Raw genomic sequence first — 10890 nt, forward strand, 5'->3', positions numbered from 1 at the left:
TACACCCTCTCTATTACTCTCCCTGTCAAATAAACAATAAATTGTTTTTTATAAAAAGAGTCCAATACAAGGCCAGTGTTGTGTCCTAGTGAGTTGACCCACCATGTGCAATGGCGGCATCCCATATGGGCTCCAGCTGCTCCGCTTCCCATCCAGCTCCCTGCTAATGCACCTGGGAAAGCAGCAGAAGATGGGCCAACGCTCAGGCCCCTGTACCCATGTGGGAGACCCGGATGAAGCTCCTGGCTCCTGGCTTTCAGCCTGGCCCAGCCCTGGCCATTGCAGCCATTTGGAGAGTGAACCAATGGAAAAAGTTCTCTTTCTCGTTCTATATATTACTTTGCCTTTCAAATAAACAAATACATCTTTTTTCAAAGGACCAAATGCTATTTTGTTAGCTAATTGCTGAATGTCATTGAGTGAGAAAAACAGTTTACCAAGACAAAACTACAGGAATGGGAAAACAGCTCCCTGGCCAACTCTGTTGAGTTGGCAGCACACACATCCAAATTCGTCCTCTCTTCTCTTTGAGCCCCCTTGGACCCCACACAAATCCTCTGCTTTATTCCTTCTGGAAAAGCCTTTTCCAGCCTCTGTTGGGCAATCAAAGGCTTTCAAAGTTGCTTACTCAGACACCTGCCAATGTCGGCTACAGCTGCCTAACGGCTGTCCGTGGAGCCGTGTGCCCGCCCAGTGCTCCATCAGAGTGATACAGACCCACCGACCACCTCAGCGCGTCAGGTTAGGCTGCGGTTTCACAGCGCCCATCTCCAGCTTGTTCTGCTAGAAGCAGAGAGACGGCAGGAGGTTCCAGCTCTGCTGTGTCTCTGGTCAAAACTCAGGCAACACGGCTCCCTTGCTGTGTCTCACTGGTTTCGGAACTGATGCTGCCGAGAGTATAAAGCCCCAAAGGTTGCTTGGTAAAGAGCTCGCGGTTTTATTCAGCTTCAACCTTAGCAACTGAATGAAAGACTAGACTTGATTGTGGATTGATCGATTTGATTATTCATTGGTTTGATTATTGACGTTTGGTTTTACATTGATCTAGTTGTTCAGTTATTCACTGATCTATTTGATTATTCATGGACCTACTTGATTGATGATTCATTAAATATCCAGTGCTGGTTTCAGCTTCCAGGAGCTTTCAATGGGTTCGGGAAGACACGGAAGTAAATGGATGATGACAGGTGTGGAAATACCCACAGAGTACGAAGGCTAACAGGTGTCTTTTTTTTTTTTTTTTTTTTTTTTTTTTTGGACAGGCAGAGTGGACAGTGAGAGAGAGAGACAGAGAGAAAGGTCTTCCTTTGCCATTGGTTCACCCTCCAATGGCCGCCACGGTCGGTGCACTGCGCTGATCCGAAGGCAGGAGCCAGGTGCTTCTCCTGGTCTCCCATGGGGTGCAGGGCCCAAGCACTTGGGCCATCCTCCACTGCACTCCCGGGACACAGCAGAGAGCTGGACTGGAAGAGGGGCAACCGGGACAGAATCCGGCGCCCCGACCGGGACTAGAACTCGGTGTGCCGGCGCCACAAGGCGGAGGCTTAGCTTAGTGAGCCGCGGCGCTGGCCTAACAGGTGTATTTAAAATTTATTTTTATTTTACTTGAAAGGCAGTTAGAGAGAGAGGATCTTCCATCCACTGATCCGCTCTGCAATTGCCCGTTACTGTCAGGGCTGGCCAGGATGAAGCCCCAGGACTCCATCCAAGTCTCCCATGCGGGCGCAGGGACCCGAGTACTGGAGCCACCACTGCTGCCTCCCAGGACTGCACATTAGCAGGAAGCTGCATCAGAAGCAGAGTTGCTGGGATGTGAATCAAGCATCGCACGTGGTGACTGAGCCACTGCCCCAACACCGGCCCTCAACAGGGATTTCTGAAGGCGGGAGCATCTGAGCCCAGTGGGGAGCCATGCACGCAGAGAAAGAGAAGCATGGACACGGAGCGCGTCTGAGGGACCCTGGCGTGGCTGGGACGTGGAAGGGTCAGACAGGGGCTGGCTGGAGAGCAGGTTGGGGGGGAAGGAAAGGCCGTGCACAAAAACTCAAAATTCCAGCCGGCACTGCGGCTCACTAGGCTAATCCTCCGCCTTGCGGCGCCGGCACACCGGGTTCTAGTCCCGGTCGGGGCGCCGGATTCTGTCCCGGTTGCCCCTCTTCCAGGCCAGCTCTCTGCTGTGGCCAGGGAGTGCAGTGGAGGATGGCCCAAGTGCTTGGGCCCTGCACCCCATGGGAGACCAGGAGAAGCACTTGGCTCCTGCCTTTGGACCAGCGTGGTGCGCCAGCCGCAGCGTGCCAGCTCGGCGGCCATTGGAGGGTGAACCAACAGCAAAGGAAGACCTTTCTCTCTGTCTCTCTCACTGTCCACTCTGCCTGTCAAAAAAAAAAAAAAAACACAAAACAAAACAAAACAAAACAAAAAAACAAAACTCAGAGTTCTTAGGAAGGAAGTCTTGAACTATTTTTTTTTTCCAGTGACACTGAGGGAGCTGCAGTTCATAAAGCAGAACACCCAGAGGTGAAGGACTCAAGGCTGGGATAAAAAAGGAAGGGGCTGTTAGAAGAAATCAAGATGCGGGGGGGGGGGGGGGCTGCGAGGTGAAGACACCGTGGAAAGACGGCAGTGTTGATGAGAAACAGGCAGATGGCACGAGGTAAGCGAGGGGACTGGCTCAGCGCACGCCTGCACCGTATCAGTGTCTGGGTCTGAGTTCCGGCTCCTGCACACCCCGGGAGGCAGCGGTGGGTGGCGGCTCCAACACTCGGGTCACTGCCGCCCACACAGGGGATTCCGTGTGGATTCCAGGCTCCTGGCTCCGGCCTGGATTCGCCCTGCCTGTGGCGGGCATTTGGGGAGGAAAGCAGTGGGTGGAAAAGATCTCTCGGTCCGTCTCTTTTCCTGTCTCTGCTTTTGAAAATAAACAAATGCCATTTTTGAAAGGAAAAACTGAAGGAGGCGCCAAGGACTCCCGGGCTCGTGGCTGGAGCAGCCGGGCCAGTGGCGACGCCTCTCTCTGCCGCAGGGCACCTGCAGAATCAGGGACAGCGTGGTTGGCTGCACTGACTTTGAGGTCCCTCCAGGGCGTCCAAGGAAAAGCGACTTACACCACCCTTGGCTTCAAGAAAGAGTTCAACGGAAGCTGTCAAGGCGGGAGCCTCCTGAGTTCATTCAGAGAAACTGCAAGTGATGAGAAGATGGGAAATCAGGGCCAAGCTGTCCACCAGCAGACCCGAATTCCAGCTGACCTCTTCCTGGGACTAACAATGCACCCAGGGCCTGGCATTGTGGCACACTGGGTAAAGCCAGCACCTGCAAAGCCGACATCGCACACGAGCGCTGTCCAAATCCCAGCCGCCCCACTTCCAATCAATCCGGGAAAGCAGTGGGAGATGACCCAGGTACCTGGTCCCTGGCACTCATATGGGAGACCTGGATGGAGCTCCTGGCTCCTGGCTTTGGCCTGGCCCAGCCCCGACTGTTGCAGCCATTTAGAGAGTGGACCACTGATGGAAAGTATCTCTCTCTCTGTCTCACCTTCTAACTCCACCAAATAAATAAATATTTAAATAAAATAAACAATAAAAATGCACCCAGAAGAAAACAGAGCCCACCGCTTGCCTGGTGTCAGAGGGAGTTTGCTTACTGTTCTGCAGATTTGCTAGGTTTTTGAAGTGCATGTTGGAATTTTTGGGATTCTTTGAAACCTACATTCTCACGGGAACGGGTCTGTGACCGATGAGTGGCTCGCCCGATTCAAACATGGCTGCATGGGATTGAAGGCTTGGGGAAAGACTTGTGGTCTGGGATATTTTACTCAAACAGGGCCTCGGGCATTGACAGGTGCAAGCAGTGACAGAGCCAGCCTCCGTCCCAGCCGAGAAACAATCACTGGACGTCTTGCTACTTCCCACTGAGAGTTAGTGTTTGTAGATCTCTCAAGGGTGAGACAGACACACGCGGATACATGTGTCCTCTGCTGTCAGCATCGGGAGGTTAAGACAGCCACACCCTCCGGCAATGCTTGAAGCGTCCACACGAGGGCGCTGACCGCCCTTTATGGATATCAGGACCACGCTGTAGGACTCATTCCCGCGTCCGGGCTTTGCAGGTGCACCTGCTCGGGTTCCGGTGCTGACTGACACTGCCCTTTCGCCTCAGTTCCAGAATGTTCTGTTCACTGCAGCACTTGAGCGAGTCTCTTGGCTGTGGGCAGGCAGCACTGCTGGCTTTGGGGGAGGACGCTGGGGAGCAAGTGTCAGAAGCCCGACTCGAGCTCCCAGGGCAGAAGCGGAGGAGCACTGGCCCGGGTACCACCCTGCTCTGACTCGGCCCCTCTCTGCTCTCGGTGCCTATCACCTCCTGAGCGGATGTTCCCTCCACAAAGCAAGAAGAACCGCAGTTCCTACCTCCCGGGTCTACCCCGCCCCTAGAAGATCTCACCTTCATTCTCCCTGACCCCAAGTTCAAAATGCCTTGGGCAATTCTCTGACCGGCCCAGCCTCCAGCCCCTGTCTCTCTCCCAGCCTCGTATTCTAGGTAGAAGGAGGCGCTGTGGTGCAGTGGGCTAAGCCTCCACCTGCGGCACTGGCATCCCATAGGGGCGCCGGTTCGAGTCCCCGACTGCTCCTCCTCCAATCCAGCTCTCTGCTGTGGCCTGGGAAAGCAGTGGAGGATGGCCCGAGTCCTTGGGCCCCTGCACCCGCGTGGGAGACCTGGAGGAAGCTCCTGGTTCCTGGGTTCAGTCTGGCACAGCTCTGGTCATTGCAGCCATCTGGGGAGTGAACCAGAGGATGGAAGACCTGTATCTCTGTCTCTGTCTCTCTCTCTCCCTCTCTCTGTAACTCTACCTCTCAAATAAATAAATAAATATTAAAAAAAAAAAAAAAAGCTATGGGGACGGGCGTTTGGCTCCGTGGTTACGTCACCACCTGGGAGGCCCGTGTCCCACACTGATGAGGACCTGGTATGAGCCCAGCTCTGCTTCTGACACAGTTCCAGCTCATGCACCTGGGAGGCCGCAGTGAGGGCTCAGGAACGGGCCCCTACCACCTGTGTGGGAGACCTGGATGGAGCTCCTGGGCCCTGGCTTTGGCCTGGCCCAGCCCTGGCTGTTTGTGGCCACTTGGGACATGAAGCCCTAGAAGGGAGATTTCTTTCTCTCTCTCTTTCAAATAAAATGAAAATAAATATTTAAAACTTTGTTTAAAAATGCATAAATTCAAAAAAATTTTTTAAGATTCATTTATTTTTAATATTAATTTTAATTACTTAAAATGTAGGGTTAGAGGGGGGGAGAGACAGAGAGAGAAAAAGAGAGAGGTAGAGACAGAGAGAGAGATCTTCCATCTGCTGGTTCACTCCCCAGATGGCCGCAATGGCTGGAGCTGTGCTGATCTGAAGCCAGGAGCCAGGAGCGTCTTCTGGGTCTCTCACGTGGGTGCAGGGGCCCAAGCACTTGGGCCATCTTCTACTGCTTTCCCAGGCCATAGCAGAGAGCTGGATCAGAAGTGGAGCAGCCGGGACTCTTATGCCCTTATGGGATGCCAGCATTCCAGGCAGTGGCTTTAACCATTACACCCCAATGCCAGTCCCCTATTTATTTATTTGAAAACAAGAGAGAGAGAGGGCAGAGCAAGCGAGCTCTCCAATCCTCTGGGTCACTCTAGCAGGCAGGGCTAGACCAGGAGGAAGCCAGGAGCCTGGAACTCCATGCAGGTCTCCCACGTGGGTGCAGGGGCCCAGGCACTGGGGCCACCTTCCCCTGCTTCCCCAGGCCATTAGCAGGGAGCTGGATCAGAAGCGGAGCAGCCGGGACCTGAACTGGTGCTCACCTGGGAGGCCGGTGGTGCATTCAAAGAGAACAAACCCATCAGCTTTCTGCTAATTCTGATCTCAACAAGAAACGCTATTTGGAGACAATATTTGGAGGCAAGGTAGGAGTCAGGAAACCAAAGAACCAGACGTTCTTGGAACAACACATTAAGCTTCTTGAAAGTTAACCAGGCAGAGATACGTGTGGGCTCTGATGCTTCAGACGAGCAGAGGGCGTGAAGTTCCTGGAGGCGGCCATGAAGCTACCGGAAGCTACTAGAAGTTACCATCAAAGTTACTGGAAGTTACCATGGAAGGTACTGTGGAAGTTACTAGAAGTTACCATCAAAGTTACTCAAAGTTACCATGGAAGTTACTATGGAAGCTACTCGAAATTGTCATCAAAGTTACTGGAAGTTACTATGGAAGTTACTAGAAGTTACCATCAAAGTTACTAGAAGTTACCATCAAAGTTACTAGAAGTTACCATGGAAGTTACTAGAAGTTACTATGGAAGTTACTAGAAGTTACCATGGAAGTTACTAGAAGTTACTATGGAAGTTACTGGAAGTTACTATGGAAGCTACATGGAAGTTACTAGAAGTTACCGGAAGTTACTGTGGAAGTTACTGGAAGCTACTAGAAGTTACTGGAAGTCACCATGGAAGTTACTAGAAGTTACCATAGAAGTTACTATGGAAGTTACTGGAAGTTACTAGAAGTTACCATAGAAGTTACTATGGAAGTTACTAGAAGTTACCATAGAAGTTACTATGGAAGTTACTAGAAGTTACCATAGAAGTTACTATGGAAGTTACTAGAAGTTACTGGACGCTACCATGGAAGTTACTATGGAAGTTACTAGAAGTTACTGGAAGTTACTAGAAGTTACCATGGAAGTCACTAGAAGTTTTCAACGTAAGACTGTTTTTTGCATATATGACCACTAGGTGGCGCTAATGTCTGAAATTTGGTTCAACATTTGCGCAGGAAAAAACTAAATATTTAGAGATTTATATCTCTTTCTGCGGTGATATATTTTTTCTCTTTTTTTTAAAAGATTTTACCTATTTATTTGGGAGGTAGAGTTATAAAGAGAGAGAGGGATAGAGAGAGAGAGAGGTCTTCCATCCGCTGGTTCACTCCCCAAATAGTTACAACTGCTGGAGCTGAGCCGGTCCAAAGCCAGGAGCCAGGTACTTCTCCTGGTCTCCCATGGGGTGCAGGGCCCAAGGACTTGGGCCATCCTCCACTGCCCTCCGGGGCCACAGCAGAGAGCTGGCCTGGAAGAGGGGCAACCGGGACTCGAACGGGCACCCATACGGGATGCTGGTGCCACAGGCGGAGGCTTAGCCCACTGCACCACAGTGCTGGCCCCTTCTGCGTGCTATCCTTTAATTTTCTGCAAGCCTTCGTATTGTTGGTAGATTACCGCTGTAATCCTACACATGACGGACACCACTTTAATGCAGGTCATCCGCCCCCTAAGACTACCTCACATGGCCCCTCAGTCTTCCCTCCCTGTTTTGTATGTCTCTATTGTATTGGCCACCATCAACATTACATTATTTATAATTATTTATTGAATACCATTAATTAATTATTAACATATTTTGTGAATCTTTCTCCTCTCTTCTCCTACAACGTAAATGTCAAGAGAAAAGGGGGAGGGGTTCCACCTATATTTTCAGTATTATTATAAATTATTATAAATTAATATAAATTATTATATTCAGTATTATTATAAATTCTCAGTACCTGCAACTGTCCCCGGTTCCTGGTAGTTCCTAAATTAATATTTCCTGAGGAAATAAATTATTTTACTTATTCTTTTTACCACCAGCATTTGCTTGTCACTGGTAACTATGAACTCACTGATTAATGGCAATATTCACAAACATTTGTAGGGTACCTGTTCAATACAATTTTGACAAACGCTACTGTTTTTCTTTTAACTTTCTTTACTTGAGAGAGAGAAAGAGAGACAACCCACTGAGTTTTTGCAGTTTCTTTGCTGCCACAGCATAATGTAACCACGGCATCCTAACAGAGCCAGTGAGAGCAGCGGTCACCAGGCCGTACAGGGACAGAGGTGGACGTTGTGGACTCCCTGGCCCAGTCTTTGTCCCAGCTGCCGGACCTCACCAGCAAACACAAAAGCCTCACAGACCACACGTCAGGAAGGGAGCGTGGCTCCAGTTCAGCGAAATTTCATTGCCAGAGACAAGCAACAGGAGCCAGCACTGTGGTGGAGAAGGTAAAGCTGCCGCCTGCAGTGCCAGCATCCCATATGGGCGCAGGTTCGAGTCCCAGCTACTCCATTTCCAATCCAGCTCTCTGCTGTGGCCTGGGAAAGCAGTGGAAGATGGCCCAAGTGCTTGGGCCCCTGCACCCACGTGGGAGACCTGGAAGAAGCTCCTGGTTCCTGGCTTCAGATCGGCTCAGCTCCTGGCTGTTGCGGCCATTTGGGGAGTGAACCAGCAGATGGAAGACCTCTCTCTCTCTCTCTCTCCCTCTCCATCTCTCTCTCTGCCTCTCTGTAACTCCATCTTTCAAATAAATAAATAAATATTAAAAAAAAAAAAAGACCAGCAGAGACCTGGCTTGCCCTGCAGGCCAGAGCTGGTGAACCCCCGAGGAAGATCATCAAGTGGGTTAGCCACGTGCCCAAAGTTCTAACCACAGTGCCTGGGGTTGCATCTGCGAGGTTTGCATGAAAGATCACAGAGAACCAAGCTTGTTGTATTAGCCCCTGTTTATTTGAACGGAAGTGACACAGAGAGAAAGGTCTTCCATCTTCTGGTTCACTCTCCAAACGGCCACAACAGCCGGGGACAGTCCAGGCTGAAGCCAGGAGCCAGAACTCCCTGCGAGCCTCCCATGTGGGTGACGGGGCCCAAGCACTTGGGCCGTCCTCTGCTGCCTTCCCTGGCACACTGCGGGGAGCTGGACTGGAAGAGGAGCAGCCGGAACTTGAACGAGCGCTCGGATATGGGATGCCAGCACGGCAGGAGAAAGCCACAACACTGGCCCCTGGACTTCATTTTCAAACTAAGGCATCTATGGCTGGAAACGCACAGGACAGAAGATTCAATATTTCCCGATGGGTAGGAAGAACACAAAAACGGGAACTGGTATCTCTACTTGCACAAAGCCTGCAAGAGCAATTGGGGAGACCCAAAGAGAGAATCAGAGAGGAGAGAGAAAGGGCTGAATGAGAAAGGAATCGAAAGAGAAAATGGAAATGAGAAGAGAAATGACACCTGCAGGAAGGGAGACTGAGAGAGGCCAGAACCGCTGTGTGCAGCGTGGCTCAGCACCAAGACAGGACAGCAGCTGTTCTTCTGCCGCCGCCTGCAGCACCCGCTGGGTCCTGATTCCATCTGCAGATTGCCCTGATGTGACCCCGGCGCCCAGGAGGGCTTTCTCCACTCTGCTTTAAGTTCCATCGCACTGAGATCACCCGAGGTTCAAGATTGGCAGGTGTTTGGCACAGTAGTTAAGACACCACTCGGGACACCTGCAGCCCATAGCTGAGAGGCTGGGTCAGTCCCAGCTCCATGTCCCATTCCAGTTTCCTGCTTCTTTGCACCCTGGAGGCAGCAGGTGAGGGCTCAAGTACTTGGGTCCTTGACACCCACGTGGGAGACCTGGATGGAGTCCCCCGCTCTTGGCTTCAGGGAGGGAAGAAGACAAGATAGGAGACTAAGCTTAGGCACCAGTGTTGTGCTACAGGGGGTAAAGCTGCCACCTGTAGCACCAGCATCCCATACAAGTGTTGGTTCAAATCCCAGCTGCTCCACTCCCAATCCAGCTCCCCACTAAGTGTGCCTAGGAGAACAGCAGAAGATGGCCTAAGTACTCGGACCCCTGCCATCCACCAGGGAGATTGGGAAGAAGCTCCTGGCTTCAGTCTGGTGCAGCCCCAGTTGCTGCAGCCATTTGGGGAGCGAACGAGCGAAAGGAAGATCTCTCTCTCTGTCTCTGTGTCTCTCTCCATATATATAAAGCTCTGCCTTTCAGATAAAAGGATTGAGCATAAATTGGAGTCAAGGTTAATGCTGGGAGTGGGGGACGTACCTGGTGGAGGTGGGGCTCCAGGATCCGAGGTAGCCGGGAGACGGAGCTTGAATCGGTCGGTGATGGAGCCGAGTGCACACGCCACAGGACAGTTCCACAAAGGTGAAGCAAACTGACAGATACTGTTTGCCATCCCTGGGATGGGAAGGTTTGGGACACAGGCAGAATTAACGCATTCCAGATCACGAGCCCAAGGTGGCCCTCACGGTCCGCCTCACCTGGCCAGGGCCCCCCCTCCCCCGAGGGCAATCTCACGGCCACAGGTGTGTGATCCACTCACGTGGCAGCCAAATTCTCCTGATTGTCTTCACGTGAGAGCCCACCTCCACCGCGAGCATGTCCGTCCTTGTAAAGCCAGCCCTCGATAAGGAGTCAGCACGCAGCCAGTGCGGGTTAAACCACTGCCTTTCAAAGAGAAAATGCAGAAGTCTTCAAAATGTGAAAGCTGTGGGTTCTCTGGGATGGAGAGCAGGAAGCCCCATGTCCCTGGGAAGGCTCGGGGCTCCGACTGCTGCCCCTGCCTCCTCCACCCCAGGCCAGCGTTTGGAGTCCTCTCCTCACCCTCTGTAGACAACGGCCAAGCTGTGCTGCCATCACCATGGTGATGAGATGCACTTGGTTTCTGACCCCAAGCTGGATCTGTGTTAGGGACACTCTGCCTCCCCCGGGTGAGGTGTCGCCTGCCTGGAGATACATGAAACAGGCAGTGGCCATGGTCACCCTCTGGTGGCCTCTCCTCTCCTCTCCCCACCCCCACACACCCAAGATCGGCCGGGCTCAGAGCAGCTCACTCAAAGGTGAACGGCTTCTGAAAATACCAGCCTGCATACGTAACGGTAGGAGCTGAGTTACCCAGGTAACAGACGCAAAACAAAAATCGGGAGAAGCCACTGGACTTCAACAGCAGCCCCGCCTGCAGCCGTCCTGGCCAGAGGGACCGAGGTTTGCTCTTCCCCGGTGGAGGAGGAGACCTCACGTGGCAACCACAGGTGCACACCC

At 52.0% G+C, this 10890-nt stretch overlaps 1 long non-coding RNA gene across 1 annotated transcript; it reads right to left on the reverse strand.

The window, feature by feature from the left end:
• Positions 1–9891: 9891 nt before the first annotated feature.
• Positions 9892–10577, reverse strand: LOC149122847 (uncharacterized). Its single transcript, XR_016219409.1, has 3 exons — positions 10453–10577; positions 10172–10296; positions 9892–10026 (listed from the first exon to the last, which is right to left on the reverse strand). It is a non-coding gene; the product is annotated as an uncharacterized LOC149122847 (long non-coding RNA).
• Positions 10578–10890: the final 313 nt, after the last annotated feature.

Source organism: Oryctolagus cuniculus, chromosome 13 (assembly GCF_051225735.1).
Source record: "Oryctolagus cuniculus isolate XC-2025 breed Fujian yellow rabbit chromosome 13, ASM5122573v1, whole genome shotgun sequence".
NCBI classification, from domain to species: domain Eukaryota; kingdom Metazoa; phylum Chordata; class Mammalia; order Lagomorpha; family Leporidae; genus Oryctolagus; species Oryctolagus cuniculus.